This window comes from Capra hircus, chromosome 28 (genome assembly GCF_001704415.2).
Source record: "Capra hircus breed San Clemente chromosome 28, ASM170441v1, whole genome shotgun sequence".
Classification (NCBI taxonomy): Eukaryota; Metazoa; Chordata; class Mammalia; order Artiodactyla; family Bovidae; genus Capra; species Capra hircus.
Genome location: NC_030835.1, coordinates 37,328,378 through 37,350,410, shown reverse-complemented (window position 1 = coordinate 37,350,410; position 22,033 = coordinate 37,328,378). Strand labels below are relative to the sequence as shown.

The window sequence follows — 22,033 nt, the reverse complement described above, 5'->3', positions numbered from 1 at the left end:
TGATAAGAATTAGCTCAATCACAAGTACGTATCATTCTATCCACTCTTTTATTCAAATTTTCTTTACTAAATAACCACTGAAAGAAAAGGAACATCCTTAAAGCTCAAAGAAAATTTCTTTTCATATTTAGGCTATTATCTTGGCAGCCACCCAAATTCAGAACACCTCCCTATCAAGATGACTCTTAGGTAGAACAGTATAAAAGAGGGTAGGGAAAACCACATGGATTCAAACTATTGTTGAAAACTGAACAAAGAAATCCAATTTGAAAAATCTCAAGTAAAAATCAGCCAAAATGTCTCAACTGCTTTGGCATGAATTCACTGTTTACTTCTCGTCTACAATAAATATTATTCTAAGCTTTTTCACTGTGATTTAATTTTAATAGTCCTAATCTAGCTGGTTTTTTATAATCAGGTTCTTTTTCTGCACAGGAGCTATAGTTCTAAGGGGTTCTACTTACATTAATCAATTCCACAGACAAAGATCATACAAGTAACTTCTCCTAAATGTTTTACAAGGAAAACTAATATACCAAGATGCACCATCAGAAAAAAAAAAAAAAAGAGTTGGGAGTCTGGGAATATCAGTTTATTGAATGAATTCCCATTCTGTCTCATTATTTCCCAGTCTATTTGTCCAAAGAATCCTTTTTTAAAATTAACATCTATTAACATCCTGCAGAAATTCCATAGAATACAAGGGGGAAAAATACTATTATACAGCAATAACTAATGAGAACATCAATTTCATTTGGATCTTAAAATAAATTTACCCCTGATAGTTCTGGCTAATACACACAGAAGAGATCTATCTCTAAAAAAATATTCTAATGGTACAACAAAAATTATCATAAAGATAGCAAATAATTTTAATAACTTTTTGAAAGGTGGGGAGGTACCAGAAACCAAAAAAAGGAGTTACAACTAAACATATCAGGTCATCCTCCTTAATGGCCATTTGCCTCACATATTTTTAAAATAAATACTTAAAACATATCAAGTATATGACTTCTTAAATCTACTTAAGAAAATGATTATATTTCAATTTATGCTATAGCAGAAGTATACCCTCAAAGAAAGATAATCATTTCTGAATTGTTATTTTTTAAATATGCTGATACCATGAACTACAATTTGATAACTCTGTACTAGTCTTTGCACCTAAATTTAATAAATGCATTTCTACCTTATGGCTGAGCCCTCTTAAAATATCACCTTTCTTGGTCAAAATTTTGATTTAATTCCAGACAGGCTAGTGGCTTTATTTTAGCAAGAATATGAAAAGGAATTTGCAGCACTTCACTCAGAAATTGTCAAAAAGACATCAATTCAATTGATAAATTTTGTGTTATTGCTAAAGAAGCCCAGATAAAGGGGCTGCTTCATGACCATAAGGCCCATTAACCTCCACAACTCACAACCTCTCGCATTAATACTTCCTGCCTCATTAGCCAGCAAAATTTTATTTTCACAGATAAATAGTTTGGTTCAATAAAAATTAATGAGGAACCAGAAATTGTGAAATACCGAAAGAATCAGAGGTCATCTAAAAGTACATGTTCGTGCCCGATCAGGAACAAATAAATATTTAAGAAATGATATGCTTTTTAGGTACTTTTATTACAGAGAATTCTAAACCAAAAAGGCGGGGCGGGGGGTGAAACAGAACAGTGATATTATTTAGACTACTAGCACACATAAACTCATTTAAGGGTTCCTTTCACTAATATTCATATCAAACATTGGCAACAACCCAACATTAGCAAACAATAACTATGCTTACTGAGCAGATTTATTCAGCTTGAATTTGAGAAAGGTGATTTTTCCTCCAAATCAAAGCCACATTGTAACCAACATGGAAATCCATGTAGATAGAAAAGAGTAATAATTAGCTCAGATTTCATGAGGGCAAATTATTACTTTCAAGGAGTAATATTTTCCTTCCTTCACACTAGAACACAAGAAAAGGAATTAGCAAACTACATAAAGAAAATGTCTATTAGAAAAATACTTGCAAAGGAAAGTTGAAGTTTAAAAAAACTTGCTAAATACATTGTTAGAACAGTGTTAATTTTTCAAAAGAGCCTAAGAAAAGCAAAGATCTATGCCCTGATTTTAATTTGTCTCTCTCTCTCTTTTTTTTGGTATCATCATAGGTAAGTTACTTTTTTGTCTCTAATTTCTCTTAATTATTCGGATGAATAATCTGAATTCTGTAAACATTTGTTTAACAAGCCTGCATTTTAACACAGGTTGGAGCTACACAGATGGTCAGAATGGGATATTGAGACACATTAATTGTCTGGAAGTAAAACTATGCTAACCAGAACATGAATTTCTACAGAAAAACAAATGAAACTCACAACATACATGGTCAGATTTGTGTATATAATTTTGTTGTTGTTTAGTCACTAAGTTGCGCCTGACTCTTTGTGAACCCACAGACTGCAGCCCACCAGGCTTTTCTCTCTCCATGGGATTTCCCATGCAAGTATATGGAGTGGGTTGCCATTTCCTTCTGCAGGGGATCTTTCCAACCCAGGAACTAAACTCGCATCTTCTCTGGTTGGCAGGCAGATTCTTTATCGCTGAGCTACCAGGGAAGCCCGTATGCAATTTTCAGTTCAGTTCAGTTGCTCAGTCGTGTCTGACTCTTTGCGACCCCATGAATCGCAGCACGCCAGGCCTCCCTGTCCATCACCAACTCCCGGGGTTCACTCAGACTCATGTCCGTAGAGTCGGTGATACCATCCAGCCATCTCATCCTCTGTCGTCCCCTTCTTCTCCTGCCTCCAATCTCTCCCAGCATCAGGGTCTTTTCCAATGAGTCAACTCTTTGCATGAGGTGGCCAAAGTACTGGAGTTTCAGCTTTAGCATCAGTCCTTCCAATGAACACCCAGGACTGATCTCCTTCAGAATGGACTGGTTGGATCTCCTTGCTGTCCAAGGGACTTTCCATGAAGTGATGGGACCAGATGCCATGATCTTAGTTTTCTGAATGTTGAGCTTTAAGGCAACCTTTTCACTCTCCTCTTTCACTTTCATCAAGAGGCTCTTTAGCTCCTCTTCACTTTCTGCCATAAGAGTGGTGTCTTCTGCATATCTGAATGAAGTCACTCAGTTGTGTCCAACTCTCTGTGACCCCATGGACTGTAGCCTACCAGGCTCCTCCCTCCATGGGATTCTCCAGGCAAGAGTACTGGAGTGGGTTGCCATTTCCTTCTCCAGGGGATCTTCCCGACCCAGGGATCGAACCTGGGTCTCCTGCATTCCAGGCAGATGCTTTATCCTCTGAGCCAATTTCTCCCAGCAATCTTGATTCCAGCTTGTGTCTCTTCCAGCCCAGCGTTTCTCGTGATGTACTCCGCATATAAGTTAAACAAGCAGGGTGACAATAGACAGCCTTGACGTACTCCTTTTCCTATTTGGGACCAGTCTGTTGTTCCATGTCCAGTATGTAATTTTAGCACATCATAAATTATCACTCTATAACTAGCGTAATGTGAGACTCACAGCACAGGTTCTCAAAGCAGAAGACACGGTCCTAATCCCAGCTCTATTCATTATGCTAACTAGGTGCATCTGCACAGGCTTCAGAACCTCCCTAAACTTCAGTGTCCATCCGTATCAGAAAAACAGGACTAGTATTAAAAGTAATCAGTTATGATGCCCAAAGTATTTAAATATTCACAATTCCTATTACGAAACACTGCATGTGTGGGCAAAAAAAGTCATTAAACCAATGTAAATTCGAATTTGGCTCCCCCTCCTTGTTTTTCTTTTTAAAATGGGAGAGGCAAAACCTCATTTTACATGACTACTCATGATAAATTAGGGCAAAGAGAACGTTAAACCACTTTTCTCACTTTTCCAACCAGTGCCACTACTCCTCAGAATAGAGTATTTCTTCAGCCTTAAATCTAATGAGAGCACAGTACCGAGTAACTGGTAATATGTACATATCTTTAACCTGTTATACTTTTTATGCTCTAGAAATGCAGGAATAATCAAAAATATATTTGATACAGTATACACACAGAAAAACATGCACCTTAAAGCTGAAGACAGCTATTAAAGAGTGATTACCCTATCAGAAAGGGACTGGAAAGAAGGGGTGTGGAAATGAAAATACTTTATTCAAAGTATGTTCTCTGTTTTGCTCTAAAAAAACGTTTATTTTTTGTTTTTTACATTTGGCATGTAGCACTTTACTTTTTAAAATATAAACTAAGGAAAAAAATAAAATATAAACTAAGGAATATTTCACACATATTAAGAAAAGAAGATATAACTGTGTGATAACTCTGCCTTATAATCTGGCTCCCACAATTATCAATTATAATACTCAAAATATTATAATCTGTTAAGTCACTGGGAAGAGGGTTTATTTTGAACATTCTTAGTAATACTTGTCTATATTCTCCAGTGTGTTTGGAGTGACTCTATTAATGAGAATCAGTATAATACAGTAATTAAGAGCACAGGCTCTTGAATTAGATGCTTACATTCAAATCTACCACGGAGCAGCCAGATAACCTTGCCTCTAGACACAATAAATACTGACTATCTCACAGGGATGAAGCTTGAACCGCTACATTTAAAGTGCTTATTAGAACAGGACCCAGCATACAATACTAAATAAAGGCTGTTATTATTCAATATTCTGGAGGTACAATTGTGAATTTTAAAAAAAGCTTAAGTTCTATACAAAAGAGATTCCACATAAATAAAACAGATTCCAGTACAACTGTATATATGGATAAGGAATCTTTAAAATAGTATCCCCCTGTTCAATTCAGAAATAAAGCAATCATGTTGAATTCTAGTAGGAGGAGAGGTTAAGTGTTAGTGGGGATGCTAGAAAAAGTCTATCAGAGTCCTTTAGTGTAGCAGGAAGATTACCAAGATTATACACCTCTCTTTTGAGGCTACTGTACTTTGATCCAAAGCAGAGCTATTCAAAGAAGCATGTCAGATTTACCAAGATACTTTTGACCAACACCAACCCTGTAAGGTGTGCAATGTATACCACCAGAAAAAAAAAACAAAACAACAAACCTCTTACCTTCTTTTTTTGTTCTGCTGCTTTTGGTAAAAAATACAGACCATCTCAGAGGCTAAAATAAAATGTTTTTCTAAACTACCTCCGTGCCAAAAAGGAAATTAAATGACTAAATTACCATCCCTTTGTTTAGCAAACAGAACAGTTTTCCAGTTGTCAAGGCAACAGCTACCTCACAGTTATTTCAGCACTGCTTAAACAATTATTTTTCTAGTCAATCTACCAAGTGTCCTAACTGGCACCTAAAAACCATTAAATTCCATGGAAACACTAAAAAGCATAAGCAAATTTTAAATTAGCTATTGGTGGATAATAATCCTTCAAGAAGCCAAAATGCCATGGAAATATATAAGTACTCAAATGAATCAACAATAATCTCTTATGTGCCTTGGGCTACAGTACATGATATATGCAAGTTTAAGAGAGATAACAGTTTAATCAGTGCTCCAAATGACTAACGTTGGCACTGCCTAAGAAATATTCAGTTACTCAAGATATATTTTTCAAAAAGGAAAACATGCTAGATGACATTTTATTGAAGTATTTTTTAAAAACAGTAAGCATTCAAATTGATTACTAAGGCAGTGCCAGTGTAGCCAAGAGAATCAAGATATTAAATTTGATACTAAAATTCTCAGTAAATAAATGTATTTAAACACACAGTGTGATAATAAATCTATGAAAACCACCTTTTTATATGCGACGATCTCAAAGAGGCATTAAAACAATAATGGAGATAATTCGAACAGATGAACCCATACTACATCAAAAGGTACCAAGGATCCTTGGAGAAACAGCTAATTTCAAACTTGGGCAGAGAAAGTACAAGCAGAATCTAAAATATCTTATGGCAGAAGGTAAAGAAATGCTCAATGAATAATCGGAACATTTCAAAGGGACATAAGGAGCCACCTTGAAGGGGCTCCTACTGGCCAAATGAGGGAAACCTTCAGCAGCAAAGTAAGTACTGGCCATCCCATAATCTTGTTAGGGGATATATGTATATATCAAAAGTGAATGACTTAAGATGTGTGTGTGTGTAAGTAAATTATATTCAGGTGAAAAATCAAAACCCACTCAGTAAAACTTGCAGCTATGATTCTATATTGACAAGGAAATGAATGAATGATGAATAAACAAAAAAATGTAGAAAGAGGAAAGCTCTTTCTTACAGTAAAATGTTAATAAATGTAGCAAGAATGATGGAAACAGAGAATTATCTTTTAGCAACCATCATGGTGATTGATTTCATAGAGTTGTCAACAGATCCTAAACTGATGAGTGAAGGTGTGATAAAGAACGGGATATTGACATATTCCTGGCATATGATTCAATTATCAGTAGTGGAATGACGCCATGCACGGAGAACAAAAGCACATCCTTTCTGTGATATACATGTCAAGAATGACTTTGACGATGAGAAAAATTAGATGCATAGAATATAAGGTCTGTATTCCTTAACATGCTAAAGGACATGAAATATAGTGAAAACTGGGAAAGACTTTCAAATTGAAGCACTCTGAAGAGACGTGATAATCAAATGTAACGTGTAGTCCTAGACTGAGCATGGGCCAGAAAAGAAAAAAGACTTATTAGGAAAGTTGGTGAACTCTGAAACGGTCTCAGACTAGGATGGTAGTATTACACCAATGTCGACTTTCCGATTTAGACAGTTGAATGCACGATAAGGAGGAGTGTCTGCTGCCGTCTGTGGGGTCGCACAGAGTCGGACACGACTGAAGTGACTTAGCAGCAGCATGCTCTGCAGTATTTAGGGGTGAAAGGACATCATGTCTGCAGCTTGCTCTCCAAGTCTGAAGACAGCAATAAGATGTTATGCAAAAATCCAAAAGAACTTTTCTGCCAACCCAATGTATGAATACATATATAGAGATTATATGAATTCTGCGTACTATAAAGTTGAAATACATGCCCTGGAGAAGAAAATGGCAACCCACTCCAGCATTCTTGCCTGGGAAATCCCATGGGATAGAGGAGCCTGGCGGGTTACAGTCCCTCCCTGAGGTCTCAAAGAGTTGGACATGACTGAGTGGCTAAGCACAAGGGCACAGGCCATCTTAACAGTATTTTAGGTCTTCCAATCCATGAACGTGGGGTCTTTCCATTTATTTAGGCCTTTCTTAATTTCTTTCAGAAATATTTTCTGATTTTTTAATTTAACTCTTGTGCTTCTTTAGCAACTGAACAAGTGTTTTATTCTTTTTGATATTTTTATTAATTTTGTTTTTAGAGTATTCATTGCCAGTGTATCGAAATACAATTGATTTTAAAATTTATTTTGTAACCTGCAACTTTGTATAAGAGTCTTACTTTCTTGTAACATTATAAGTGTCCAATATTTTTATTGAAACCTGAACATTTTATATAATACATTGTCCCTACTCTGGATACTAATTATAACCAGCAATAATAATAAACAACAGGCTTCCTTTTGTTGTTAAAAAAAAAAAGAAATACATGAAAAAAATTATTTTTAAACAGTATGTATTTATTGGATATTTGTATATTTTTCCTATTAACTGCTCATATGTGTTCTTTTTTCTTTAGGTTTTATTTTTCAGTTTTATTTTACTTTACAATATTGTATTGGTTTTGTCATACATTGACATGAATCTGCCATGGGTGTACATGTGTTCCCCATCCTGAACCCCACTCTGCATCCCATCCCTCTGGATCATCCCAGCGCACCAGCCCCGGGTACCCTGTCTCATGCATCGAACCTGGACTGGCGATTCGTTTCACATGTGATAATTTACATGTTTCAATGCCATTCTCTCATATCATCCCACCCTCGCCCTCTCCCACAGAGTCCAAAAGACTGTTCTATACATCTGTGTATGCTGTCTTGCATACAGGGTTATCGTTACCATCTTTCTAAATTCCATAAATATGCGTTAGTATACTGTATTATTGTTTTTCTTCCTGGCTTACTTTACTCTGTAAAATAGGCTGCAGTTTCATCCACCTCATTATGTGTTCTTTATCAGAGTTCCTCATTTTTTAAAAAACTGAACTGTAAAAGTTCTTCCATATTAAAAAAAAACAAAACAAAAAAACAACACCAACCCTTTCCTCCAAGCACAAGAATCTTCTCTGGATGGTACGTATTTATTAATTTTCTTCCTAAAATTTAAGTTACCTTGTGAGCTGGAACTACAAATTATTTATAAGTAAACTTTAGACCCACGTCTATTAACCAGAGAGAGACCTACATATTCACAGAGGGGTTGTCTGCATACTCCTGGAAACTTAAATAACTCAAAAAAGACATTCTAACTAGAATGCTCATCATCTGCAAAGAAGTAAGAGAGAAATATACTGGGAAGGACATTTATTAAGTGCCACCTGTATTTAAGACATTATTCTGTGTGCCAAAAAGCAAAGCGACTTTCTCCATGTAACATAAAGGTAGACAATTTATTTTGCCCTCAGAGAAGTTAAACTTATCTGTTATCTTGCTAGTGAAATCAAAACCTTATTCAAATGAATCTACTTTAGCATAACATCACTCAGAACATACCATGCTTATATATAATGTTTAAACTTTAATAATCTCGAAGGTTCAGTTCAGTTCAGTCGCTCAGTCGTGTCTGACTTTTTGAGACACCATGAACTGCAGCACACCAGGCCTCCCTGTCCATCACCAACTCCCGGAGTTTAGCCAAACCCATGTCCATTCAGTCGGTGATGCCATCCAGCCATCTCATCCTCTGTCACCCCCTTTTCCTCCTGCCTTTGATCTTTCCCAGCATCAGGGTCTTTTCAAATGAGTCAGCTCTTCGCATCAGGTGGTCAAAGTACTGGAGTTTCAGCTTCAACATCAGTCCTTCCAATGAACACCCAGGACTGATCTCCTTTAGGATGGACTGGTTGGATCTCCTTGCAGTTCAAGGGACTCTCAAGAGTCTTCTTCAACACCACAGTTCAAAAGTGAAGGTTACAGCCAGTTCAAAACTCAGAAGCACAAACAAAAACCATAAGCTGGCACTGTAATGATTTATGTCTGGCCATGTGGACTTGGGGTTTGGGTCTTGGTTCACTAGCTCTCTGGATACAAGCCATCACTTATTTGTCATCTGATTTCAGAATGGCTGCTGTCTACTTGAACTGCTCAACGTACAGATTAAGATCCTGGCAAATTTGAACACACTCTGGTTTTGGAACAAGAGACTGCAATTCATTTACTGAATAACTCTGGGTATGTCTTTGGGTGTATGTCACCCCGACACTTTGATTTTTGGTTTCCTCTCTGTGGACTCATCGTGTAGGGTGCTTGAGAGTTTTAAATTAGGTAGCATGTTCAGAAACTTTTGGAGACTGACAGGTCCTGAGTAAAAAAACACTTAGCAAATATTAGATGAAATCATATGAAATTGCTATTTTTCTGAAATCAAAAAAGGTCAAATATTGGCAATTTTATATTAGTTTCAATCTCATACTGATTTTCTCCACTTCCTTTAAGCAGCTGGGAAACCACAGACCAACACCCAAGAAACAAAACAGTCCTGTTCCACAATCTGCTCAGATGCAGTTTCTGCTCTATTGCCCATGCGCAAGACAGAGCTTTGCAGGACGAATCACTCTGGAGCTTGCAGGACTCCACCTCTGTATATCAACTCCTACTGCCAGAGAACTGGGCCTCACACAGAGATCTGGGTCCTGGGCCAACCAACGATGGATTCATTCCACCACTAGTGAAGCTACAGCTATTTTCCCACCTGATGGCTGTCTGTTCACCAACCACGTTTTTGTCTGGTTTTACATTCTCAAGAATACGACCTTGGGAATTCCCTGGAAGTCCAATGGTTAGGACTGCATGCTTTCACAAGCCACAGAGCATAGCCAAAAAGAAATATACAGACAAGACATGCACAGATATGACCTTGAAAGAAGCCATCAAAAGCAAACCACAGTCTCTGATCACTTGAAAATCTATCCATTCTTTGTCTAGTGAGCAAAAGAAACTGAACCATATAATATGTAATAAACAGAAATTCTAAGCCATAGAATGCACTCTAATTTCAGAGCCCAAGGTAGTCCTTTTGGTAAACCAATGCTACAATACTCACTGCCATACTACAATACTAGCTCTGCTTGGTCCAAATGGGTACAAACATTCTGTGAAGATGAACATTTCACATTCTATTTTAGTGATTTGTATCTGTCTTCTCTCCTAGATTGAGCAACTTAAAGCAGAAACTGCATCTTATTTGTCTATCTTCAGATATCCCAGTCCTAGAATTGTACCTATATACAAGAGGAATTCAGGAATCATTTATTGAACCACAGAAGTTAGACATTAGTTAAGCCCTGCTAAATGGGATTTTCCTTAAGGTAAAAATTATTCACACTTCAAAAACAAAGAGATAAATTGGGAGGAACCTTATATACCGAGAGGTCAAAAGCATGAGCTCTGGAATAAAGAGTATCTGGGTTCAAACTCCACATCTATGTGGCCTTTGTTGTTGCTGTTTAGCTGCTAAGTCATGGCCAACTCTTTTGCAGCCCCAAGGACAGTAGCCCGCCAGGCTCCTCTGTCTGTGGGATTTCCCAGGCAAGAATACTGGAGTGGGTTGCCATTTCCTTCTCCAAAGGATCTTTCCAGACCAGGGATCGAACCTGGGTCTCCTGCATTAGCAGGTGGATTCCTTACCACTGAGCCACCAGAGAAGCCCGCATGTGACCTTTGGGACATGTTATTTAACTTCTCTGAGCCTAATTTCACATTTGCAAAGTGGAATTGCTAACAGTAATAAAGTAAACATATGATGTGTATCTATATATTCTGTAAGTAAATCATATAATATGAAAATGCATAACAAAGTTACCTATTGCACATAAAATTGTCATATGCTGACAAATCTAAAATGCAGTTTATGACTTATGAGATGATCAGATTTTTAGTTAAAAAGAATCCATATAGTTTTATAAAGAATAAGCTGCTAATGCAACAAGCACCAATTGTCAGATTATTTCTCTTAACAAAGAGGTATAAGAATTTGATTATACAGATTGTCAGCAATCTGATATACAGAGTGCCAAACAGGTTCTCCCTGTTAAGAATTCAAAACTGAAAGACTTGTCAATTTTCTGGTAGAGCAAGGTGATAAAAACCTGTTAGCCATTTTCTGACATGTATAGGGAGGAGAGAAAACCAGTCTGCAAAGAAAGAGAAACAGTAATAAAGAAAAAAGGACAGACATGTAGAGGAAAAAAGGGACACATATGAGCGTGTGTGTCTGTTAAGTGACTGAGAGAACCACTAGACTTAGTTTCTGCTAGCTTTCCAAAAGTTAAATCTCTCCTCAAACCTGACTGGGCTCTCTACTTGCAGGTACTCAGTATCCATAAAATAAATTCACTTTTTGGCTTCCAATAATTGAGATGGTTTCTATTACTGTAACCAAAATAGCCTTAATTAAACACATCAGAAAGAAGACATAAAATGTTGTATCAAGTCTACATTTACTGAGCATCCATAACTTCCTGGGCTAATTAGGACTTAGATCCTATTCATACAAATAGGAAACCAATTCCAGTTTCAAATTTTAAGTGAAATCGTCACAATATATAAAATTCTAGAAGACCAATAAGGAATAATGAAATATGGACATACAAAGTAAAACACCAGATTTTTTTATAGTCATTTTAACTTTATTATTTAATGTGAAAATATTTGCCAGGAATGTTTAAGATGTGAAAGAAATATCATAGTAAAACATCTCTTAAGATTACCATCAACTGTAAAACTCCCAACACCACTGACCCTGCTTCCTCTACAAGGAAACCACTATTATGTGCATTTTGGTTATCTTTCCTATGGAAAAAACATTTTAAGACGTTATTGAAAGTCATCAGTCATTATTACAGCAGCATTAGAAAACAACACTAAAATACAACTTCTGGTCTTCAATTTTTAAAAATCAACTTACAGGCCTTTATAGGTCTGGCTCTACACTCTTATCAACTTATTAAAAATATATTTATACTAAAAAAACAATAGTTTCTATTTTCAACAGACTTCTCCACTTTTTCCAGTCACATTTTTCAAAACTTAGAATATCTTGCCAAATCCGAAGACAGAAAGAGTGCTAGTCAAGAATAAGTAAGGGACAGAGAATCCCTGGAGGTCCCAGTCAGGACTTGGCGCTTTCACTGCTGGGGCCTGGGTTTGACACTTGGTTGGAGAACTAAGATCCCACAAGCTGTACAAAAAAAATAAAGTAGAAATAATAACTACTCAATAAAACACTAGTTAAGTGAATGAATGAACCAATCAATCAATCAAACCAGATCAAAACTGAGCTACCAGTAGGCAGTTCCTGGTGAGGTGCCCAGAATATGCAAAAAACAAAATATACTTTTCCTGTCTTCAAAAATTCATTATCCCATTGGACATAATAAGCAAAAGAACAAATCAATGTTTAAAGACAAAAGAATTTCCCCCCTACAAGTTCAAATTAATCTATATGTTCACTTATTTTTAAAAATATTCTAACCTTTAAGTGATAATATCTAATATGTGTTAGGTTTATCTGACCTAGTAGTACAACGCTCTCCAAGTTCAGCAATGTTGTCAAAAGGAAATTTTTTTTAAGTAACTCTTCAAGGACTGTGACAGTGAGAAGACTAACTGGATACATTTACTATCATATACTCCAGATAGCATGATTTGGATGGGGGCTGGGGAGTTGCCAAAACTTTCAAATTAAAATCTCAGAAACCTCAAACTAATTTGATTCACAATCCTGAAAGACTGCAGTGAAAGTAAGACCCCAGGTGGATCAGTACATTCCCAGAATTTCAGTATCAAACCCGCCTTGCTGTCTTTTATGATGACCATGCCCATCTTGTCACCAGCTAAACTGCCACTTTATGATCCTCGGACACGACTGCAGTCATGAGAAACATTCCAATGGTACTCCCTTCCATAAAGCATTCCCAGCTGGAGAGGGAAGCCAATAGAGCTCTTAAATTCTAGCATTTCCCTTACTAACCGACTGTCCCCAAGAAAATATTGAAGAAAGAATCCACTGGACTGTAATTACCCAGGTGACATGATAAATTCCAAGTGATGTGGGGAAGATTCCCTGAGCACATAAAAATATGAGGGCTCTATGATTTATCTTTAAAACAGATAAGAAAGTGTGCTTTTCTAGTAACCATCTCTTAGGCTGATCTACATGAGCGTGTGTCCCACGAGCGTCTCGAAAGAGAAGTAGCAGGTGCACACACACAGGCTGGCAACAGTGCCGCCGACTGTTCGCTCGCTCTCAGCACTGGGTCAGGCATCGCACACACACGTTCCACAGAGCACAGGATGCTGGTGTGCATGAGTTTACATTTTATCATAAACGAGAAAAGAGGTTGTTAAAGTATGCCACCGGGACCAACACCACTGACATCACCCAGGAACTTGCCAGAAATGCAAAGTCTCAGGCCCCACTCTAGGCATCCTGAATCAGAAACTCTGGGGGACGGAATCAGCAATCTGTTTTTAAACGAATTTTCCAGAGAACTCAGATGTCCCACAGTTTGAAAACCAATGATATAGAGGCTATTTCTCTAGGAACTTGGACTAGATATATTCAGCAACTAACAGACTCTCTACTTGGTTTCCTGACTGATATGGTATGAGGTAACATGGGAGGAACACTCAAGGTGAAAGCAATCTGGGAAATCACAGCTACCATTTAAAGACTTGGGGCTTCCCAGGCGGCTCAGTGGTAAAGACTCCACCTGCAATGCAGGAGACCCGGTTCTATCCCTGGATCAGGAAGAATCCCTGGAGAAGGAAATGGCTACCCACTCCACTATTCTTGCCTGCAGAATTCCATGGACAGAGGAGCCTGGCAGGATAGTCCATGGGGTCACAAAAAGTCAGACACAATTGAGCAACTAAAACTTTAAAGACTTGAGAGATGCCATGATGATGATAATGAAAAAAAAAAACAAACAGGTAACAGACACAGAATGAAATAACACAATGAAAATATGTATTTAAAATAATATAATATCAGGACTTCACTGGTGGTCCAGTGGTTAAGTCTTCCCCCTTCCACTGCAGGGGGCATGGGTTCGATCCCTGGTTGGTAACTAAGATCCCACGTGCTGCGTGGCATGGCGTGACCAAAAAATAATAAAATATAGAATATAGAAAAATGGCTTAAGAAGATTCTAGTGAAGAAATGAGAAACAGAGATAAAGTTACCAATGCAAAGACAAAAAGCTAAGAAAAGTGAAAGCTAAGCTATCTCTATGAAAAGAGTTAACACAGCAGGCCTGACTGCTATTTTTGGCCTACTTTCAAGGTTGGCCCTTGGACAGCATCTGGGAGGTTGTGGGAACCTGAATTTCGGGAGGGTTCTCACAATTAATTGATAAGAGTGGCTCACTGTGCCTAAACTATATGTACAAATAATAGTTTATGCTAAATATCTGCTTTGATTCCACTATGCGCCCGGTATGGGCTTTCTAAGTGACTGCTGCTGCTGCTACTAAGTCGCTTCAGTCGTGTCCGACTCTGTGCGATCCCAGACGGCAGCCCACCAGGCTCCCCCGTCCCTGGGATTCTCCAAGCAAGAACACTGGAGTGGGTTGCCATTTCCTTCTCCAATGCATGAAAGTGAAAAGGGAAAGTGAAGTTGCTCAGTTGTGTCTGACTCTTCGCGACCCCATGGACTGCAGCCCACCAGGCTCCTAGTCCCCAGTAAAAACCCTAGGTGCTGTGTCTCTAACAAGCTTTCCTGTTGGCAACAGTTGCGATATGCTGTCACAATTCACTGCTAGAAGAATTACCTGCGTCCTGTGACTACTGAAAGAAGACTGGAAGCCTGCACCTGGCTTCCCCAACACTTCACTCCAAGCATCCTTTCCTTTTGCTGATTACACTTTGTATTCTTAAGCCTAAGTACAACTATACACCAAGTCCTGTGAGTTCTCTCAACCAATTACCAAACCTGAGGGTGGCCTTGAGGAGTTCCAATGCACTCTTACTTCAATTCAGAGTTCTCTGACAGTCACGTAACGGTTAAAAACACTGACCAGACCAACAAATCTGCCATGTTTATGCTATTCTTACTGGATCCATTAATAATATAAAAGATTTTAGTACTATTTCATCTTCATTTTCTTATTCTTTGTAATACAGCCAGTAAGTGTAACTTAAATCACACGCTCAGTCCTTGACCCACGAAGGGCAGGGCACCTACACTGACAGTCAGTGCATTAAGGGAAAGTGGTGTGCTGTCACCAACGAAGGACCACCACCCAAATCAGGCGCTTTGGCACATGCCAAATCTACTTCAAGGACACTGGGAAAGCACTTCAAGGAGGACAGTCATGACCTCTCACAGTTCGAACTAAGTTACAGAGAGCCCTAAGTAACTTCTAATTGTTAGTTTACACGTTAAGATATAAAAACATAAAAAAACAATATGGTTTCAAACGTGAACCCAGAATAAAAAGTCACAGAGTCTACAGACTGAAGGGATAACTTGCCACCAGATTACTTCTCACCAAGACAACTCTATACAGCATGCCACAAAGTGAGCAGGAGTTTTTCATATTTAATTCAGTGGTCGGCAACTCTAGGAAAGCTGGGTGATATCTAACAAATCTTTTCTTTATATCATTTAAAGACCACGGAGAAATGTTTTAAATAGTAGAGCTAGGCATAAATGAAGAGAAAGTGATATATTACTAACCCTGCTATGTATCAATATTGTCAATAAGGGAGTAATTCTCAGGCACAAAAATGATCCTTAAAACTTTCCTATTTGGTAGCAGTGGTGGTGGCATGGCACACGGGGACCCGAGTTTGTAAAAATGAAATTTCAAGCAGCAGTAACGGCAGCTGGAGAGTGACTGGGATCGCATCACTGGCCTCCAGGATTCCCAAGCCTCTGTTTCCAGGTGGCAACAAACCTTTCACTCGGCGCCCACTGAACCTGCCTGAGCAGGCTGGACTGAAGAAGTCACTGGCAGTACAACCAGGGAAGTCCAGAGGGTTTCATGTGCACACTTCAAGATGCAAATAGAGCTAGATATTGTGTGTATTCCTGGTAAAGCTGACATGGGAACTGCAGATTCTCTGTGCCACATATATCAGAAACTTAAGGTGAAAAACCATTTATTGAGTTTTACTATTTACTGAAGATCAATTATCTTATATTTTCCCAATGCACTGCAGTTTACAATGCCTTTTAAAATATATATTCTTGCATCACACACACACAAACTTTCCTATTTGGGTAAAATAATAGCCTTGGGATATGCACAATGATTCAGGAACAAGGGGATCTAGTATGAAATAACAGAGAAGGCAATGGCACCCCACTCCAGGACTCTTGCCTGGAAAATCCCATGGACGGAGGAGCCTGGTGGGCTGCAGTCCATGAGGTCGCTAAGAGTCGGACACGACTGAGTGACTTCCCTTTCACTTTTCACTTTCATGCATTGGAGAAACCAATGGCAACCCACTCCAGTGTTCTTGTCTGGAGAATCCCAGGGACGGGGGAGCCTGGTGGGCTGCTGTCTATGGGGTCGCACAGAGTTGGACACGACTGAAGCGACTTAGCAGCAGCAGTATGAAATAAGGAAAAACACTAAAATACTAGAATTTGGTGGCACATGAGGAATTAAAGTCATCAAAAACACAATCACTACGTAAAGCATAATGGTGTAACAAGGGTCTGCCCTTAACACTGTGACATCACGTGAAACTGTTCACAACCCTGACTTTACTTATTCATATTCTCAACAGCCTTACTTTAGCCCTGTACTGATTTTATCCCTCACTGCTGTCTCTAACTCACAGAAGGTAATATTTTGCTCTAGATTACTCCAGTGGATACAACTAGCAAACAGCAACGTTCTGCTCGTTAGACTTTGGAATAACAGTATGTAAACTCAGTCAACAGAAAATTAGTTCAATGAGTGTCAGATTTTGAAAGCACAAGTAGGTAAACAAAGATGCTGTAAACAATGGATGAAGACTACTTTATATATAGGGATAATTATCCTGAAAGTCACAAAAGTGTTTCTGGAAAAGAAAAAGAAAAAAAAAAAGTGTTTCTGCAGGTCTCTGAAGACCCTGCAATTAAAGACGGAACTTTTAGAGATCTATAGATATGCCTATATACATGTGTATCTATTTAGATATATACAGACATACACACAGTGAAGCTTGTGCTTCCAAGAGATCTAAAAAATACGAATTTCTATTGTGGCATGGTTTTCATAAAGATTACCTAATTAAAATGGGAGAAAGGGAGAGAACAAGAAAACCTGAGTTAAATCAGATTTAACCAGATATGGAAATATTTACTACCTAGATATTATTCAATATTATAACAAAATAATACATTTGACAACACATCTTTTAAAAGCACTTTCATTTCCATCAAAAAACAAAACCTCTTAGGCAAATGTCAGCTTCCTTGATGCCTCAGACAGTAAAGAATCTGCCTGCAATGCAGGAAACCTGGGTTCGATCCCTGGGTTGAAAAGATCCCTTAGAGAAGGAAATGGCTACCCACTCCAGTATTCTGGCCTGGAAAATTCCACTGATAGAGGAACCTGGCGGGTTACAGTCCACGGGGTCACAAAGAGTCAGACATGAGTTGGGTGACTAATGCCTTCACTTTCTTTATGTAGGCAAACAGGAAAATTACTATTACCCACTGGTTTAATAAAGCAAACAGAGGCAGAACTTTAAGTGGTTTTAAGGTCACAGCTAATCAGAGGCAGGAAAAGAGCTTAAATTCAGATTTTTACTCAATGTCATTCTGTGCTATCAGGTAGTAACAATCTATCACCATTTAAAAATTTACCTATAACTAAAATACAAATTAAAATACTCATTTAGGAGTCACCGTCAAAAATGGTTAAAAGAAAAATTATAACAACCATTCTAAATACACACACACACACAGGTAAAGACTTAAAAGGATATAATAAAATGTTAATAGCAGTTACCTCTACAATGTCTGAATTATGAGTAATCTTTTTTCTGTCTGCTGCTGCTGCTGCTAAGTCACTTCAGTTGTGTCCGACTCTGTGTGACCCCAAAGACGGCAGGCCACCAGGTTCCCCCGTCCCTGGGATTCTCCAGTAAGAACACTGGAGTGGGGTGCCGTTTCCTTCTCCAATGCGTGAAAGTGAAAAGTGAAAGGGAAGTCGCTCGGTCGCATCCGCCTCTTCGCGACCCCGTGGACTGCAGCCTCCAGGCTCCTCTGTCCTACTGGAGTGGGGTGCCATCGCCTTCTCCTTTTTTCTGTCTACTTTTCTAAATTTTCTATAATGAGTTTTTTATAATAACGAGAAACCAAGTGAAATGTTTATTTTATTATAGCTATAAATACTAAATTTTAGTATTTAATGTATACTTTAAGGTTTATAAATACTAAATTTTAGTATCTAATGCATACTTTAAGGTTATCAATTATGCATTTTCTTGTCAATACTGTACTTTCTTAAAAAAAATTAAATTAGATTCTAAGGAAATGAAATTCTTCCTGTATTTTAAATGAATCCCCCATTAATTATATAGGGTCTTTGGGAGAATGGCATTGAAACATGTATATTATCACATGTGAAACGAATCACCAGTCCAGGTTCAATGCATGATACAGGGTACTGGGGCTGGTGCACTGGGATGACCCAGAGGGACGGGATGGGAGGGGGAGGGAGGGGGGAGGGGGGTTCGGGATGGGGAACAGATGTAACACCCATGGTGGATTCATGTTAATGTATAGCAAAACCAATACAGTATTGTAAAGTAAAAAAAAAAAAGAAAGAAATCTATAAGGCCTAACACTCTATCTCCAAGTACAATGTAAAATCATCTTAAGGTGCAATGTGATAAACTGATCTGATAGTGAAATTCAATTAGTTATTTCACTGGCTTTCACCTTTTCATACTTATATGACAAGAATATCTTTAAAAATATAATGTGACTATTGCTCACTATTTTAACTAAATATTAAGTGATTTAGTTGAAAATGACTTGAATTTTCACCTCAACTTGGTTTTTAACTTTGCCAAAATCTCCCTATTTACTGCATAACCTACTGTCATTAACCCTATTGTCAAAAGGCCGTATTGTCATTATCCTGGTTATCAAAAGAAAGTAATTACACTTCTTCCACAAAGATTAAAATGCTATATTTGGTTAACCAGAGAACAGGCAATGTATAAATACTTCTGTATTTATTCTTGCATCTCAGATTTAAGTGGGCACGAAGGTTTATCAATACAGTCACTATCATCAAGAATAGGGTCAAATTAAGTTTACAACAATCTTTTAGACAATACTGAAATACCAAGACATTATTTAAGAGTTCCAGTCAAAAAGTTTAAGGCCGGATGTTAGAAAAAGGCACAAAATGTACTGAGTATCTAGAAGTGACTCACTTTTCCCAAAAGTTCCCCAGAACCTAAGTTTTAGAGTACCCTCAAGTAATACAGCCATTCAGTACCATACAGTTCAGCCCTCAGTCGTGTCTGACTCTTTGCAGCCCCAGAGACTGCAGCACGCCAGGCCTCCCTGTCCATCACCAACTCCCAGAGCTTGCTCAAACTCATGTCCATTGAGTCGGTGATGCCATCCAACCATCTCATCCTCTGTCAGCTATTCAAATTATTACCAAAAAATGCAAACCTTCTATTAACTATCATCAGCATAAAATCCTAACATTTATGACGCTAACCTAAATGCTTCCATAGTCTCAATGAGATAACGTAAAAGAAGGTACAAGTAAATAGAGGAATAAATACATAAAGGAATGAAACTCTTAATGACAACCTGACCTTTTGTCTAACTCACAAACTTAATATTATCAGCTCCAATCCCACGAATAGAAGGCCCTAAACTGATAATTTCTTCAACAGGCATGCGGCATAAATTTTGATGCACCATTTCTGTGGTTTCTGGAATCTTGACTTACTGATTTCTTTTTAGTGTATAAGATATTTTCTTTTAAAGAACTTATTAGTCTCCTCTTTCAGCCAAAGTGGAGTAACAAGCAACCAGATTCACTCTCCAGCCTAAAACAAAAAACAAAATTCTTCAAACACACTGCTTTCAAGTCACTGAACCTCAGGCCAAAAAGGACAGAGATTCTTCAAAAGACAGAAAACAAATAAGGTGAGTAAAAGTTTCCCTGGTGGCTCAGACGGCAGAATGTGCCTGCAATGCAGGAGACCTCAGTTCAATCCCTGGGCTGGGAAGATACCCTGGAGAAGGTTACAGCTACCCACTCCAGTATTCTGGCCTGGATCACAAGAGTCAGCACGACTGAGCGACTTTCACTTTTTTCCTTTACTGACCTGAGAGCTAGCAGGCCACGGAACAACGAAAGGGAACTGAGGCAAAAGTCTAAGACATCTTTGAAGAAGCAGAGATAAGAGTCTAGGGAGGCCAAAGTAGCCAGAATTCATACAACAGACTACCAGGAAGGAGAGTGCTGCACAGAAAGAGAATCCTGGAGAAGGGCAAAGAGTTGCCCTCAACAATTCAGCAGAGGACCAGCACATGCATGGGAGGAAATCAACCAAGGCCATGCAAAGAACCACCAGAAAGGATTAAATGGAACAGTGCCTGGTTATTTTGGCAACATGAAGCCAAAAAAAGTGTCTGTTCCTGCCAGTCAAACTAAAAAGACTCATAATTTATGGGACACTGGGTAGTGTACCCAGGAAGGTCTTATCTTAGTAGCAGAAAATAATTAAACAGCCCTTGTCTGAGCTCCTGACCTGCCTAACAAATTTTAAAAGTAAGATCCCAAAAGATCAAACTGTATCCAAGTAACTTTACATCGTAAGAAAAAGTCCAGGAAGATTTATAGAACTGTAGAAATATTTAGTACCCAAAATGGCAGAAGTCACAATATCTGGCATCCGATCAAAGATTAAAAGGCGTAAGAGGTAGGAAAACATGATCCACAGTGAGAATAACCAATCACTCAAAACTGATCCAGAACTGTCACAAATGTTAGAATTAGCACCTAAGGACATCAATTACTTGTAAGTGTATTCCATACGTTCAAAAAGTCAAACAAAAACAATAGAAACTATTTTTAAAGGACTCAAATTTCTAAATATGAAAACTACAAATCTGAGGTTAAAAAACACTAGATGAGGAAAAGATCAGTGAACTTGAAGACACAGTAATAGAAATTATTCAAAATATACAGAAAGAAGAACCCCCATCTCTCTACAAAAAATGAGAGGAGCATGAGGAAGGTGCCGCACAACTTTCAAAAGTCTAACAAACATGTTGCTGGAGTCCCTAAGGAAAGAGAAAAAAATAAAGAATTTTTCAAGAAATTATAGCCAAAGTGTTTCCAAACTAGACAAAAACTATTAATGTAGGTAGGGATCCAAGAATGGCAACCCACTCCAGCACTCTTGCCTGGAAAATCCCATGGACGGAGGAGCCTGGTAGGCTGCAGCCCACAGGGTCGCGAAGAGTCGGATACGACTCAGCGACTTCACTTTCACTTTTCACTTTCACGCATTGGAGAAGGAAATGGCAACCCACTCCAGTGTTCTTGCCTGGAGAATCCCAGGGACGGGAGAGCCTGGTGGGCTGCCATCTCTGGGGTCGCACAGAGTCGGACACGACTGAAGTGACTTAGCAGCAGCAGGGATCCAAGAAGTTCAACAAATCCCAAGTAAAAGTAAGTAACGCTATCAACAAACTCAACCTGAACCCAACACAAAGAAAATATACATTCTCTTCAAACGTGCACAAAACATTTACCAAGAATATATTCTGAGTCACAATTAAGGACCAGATAAGTTTGAAGGCATTTAGGTTACACAAAGTATGACCAAAATGGAATTAATTTAAAAACCAATAACAGAAAAATCTCTGAAAAGTCTACAAACATTTGGAAATTTAGTAACACATGTCAAAATAACCCATGAGTAAATGAAGAAA

The 22,033-nt window shown here is 38.2% G+C and overlaps 1 protein-coding gene across 7 annotated transcripts in view; it reads right to left on the bottom strand.

Moving 5' to 3' along the window:
* ARID4B (AT-rich interaction domain 4B) overlaps positions 1–22,033 on the bottom strand; it is a 139,422-nt gene that overhangs the window by 84,501 nt on the left and 32,888 nt on the right. The window lies entirely within an intron of this gene.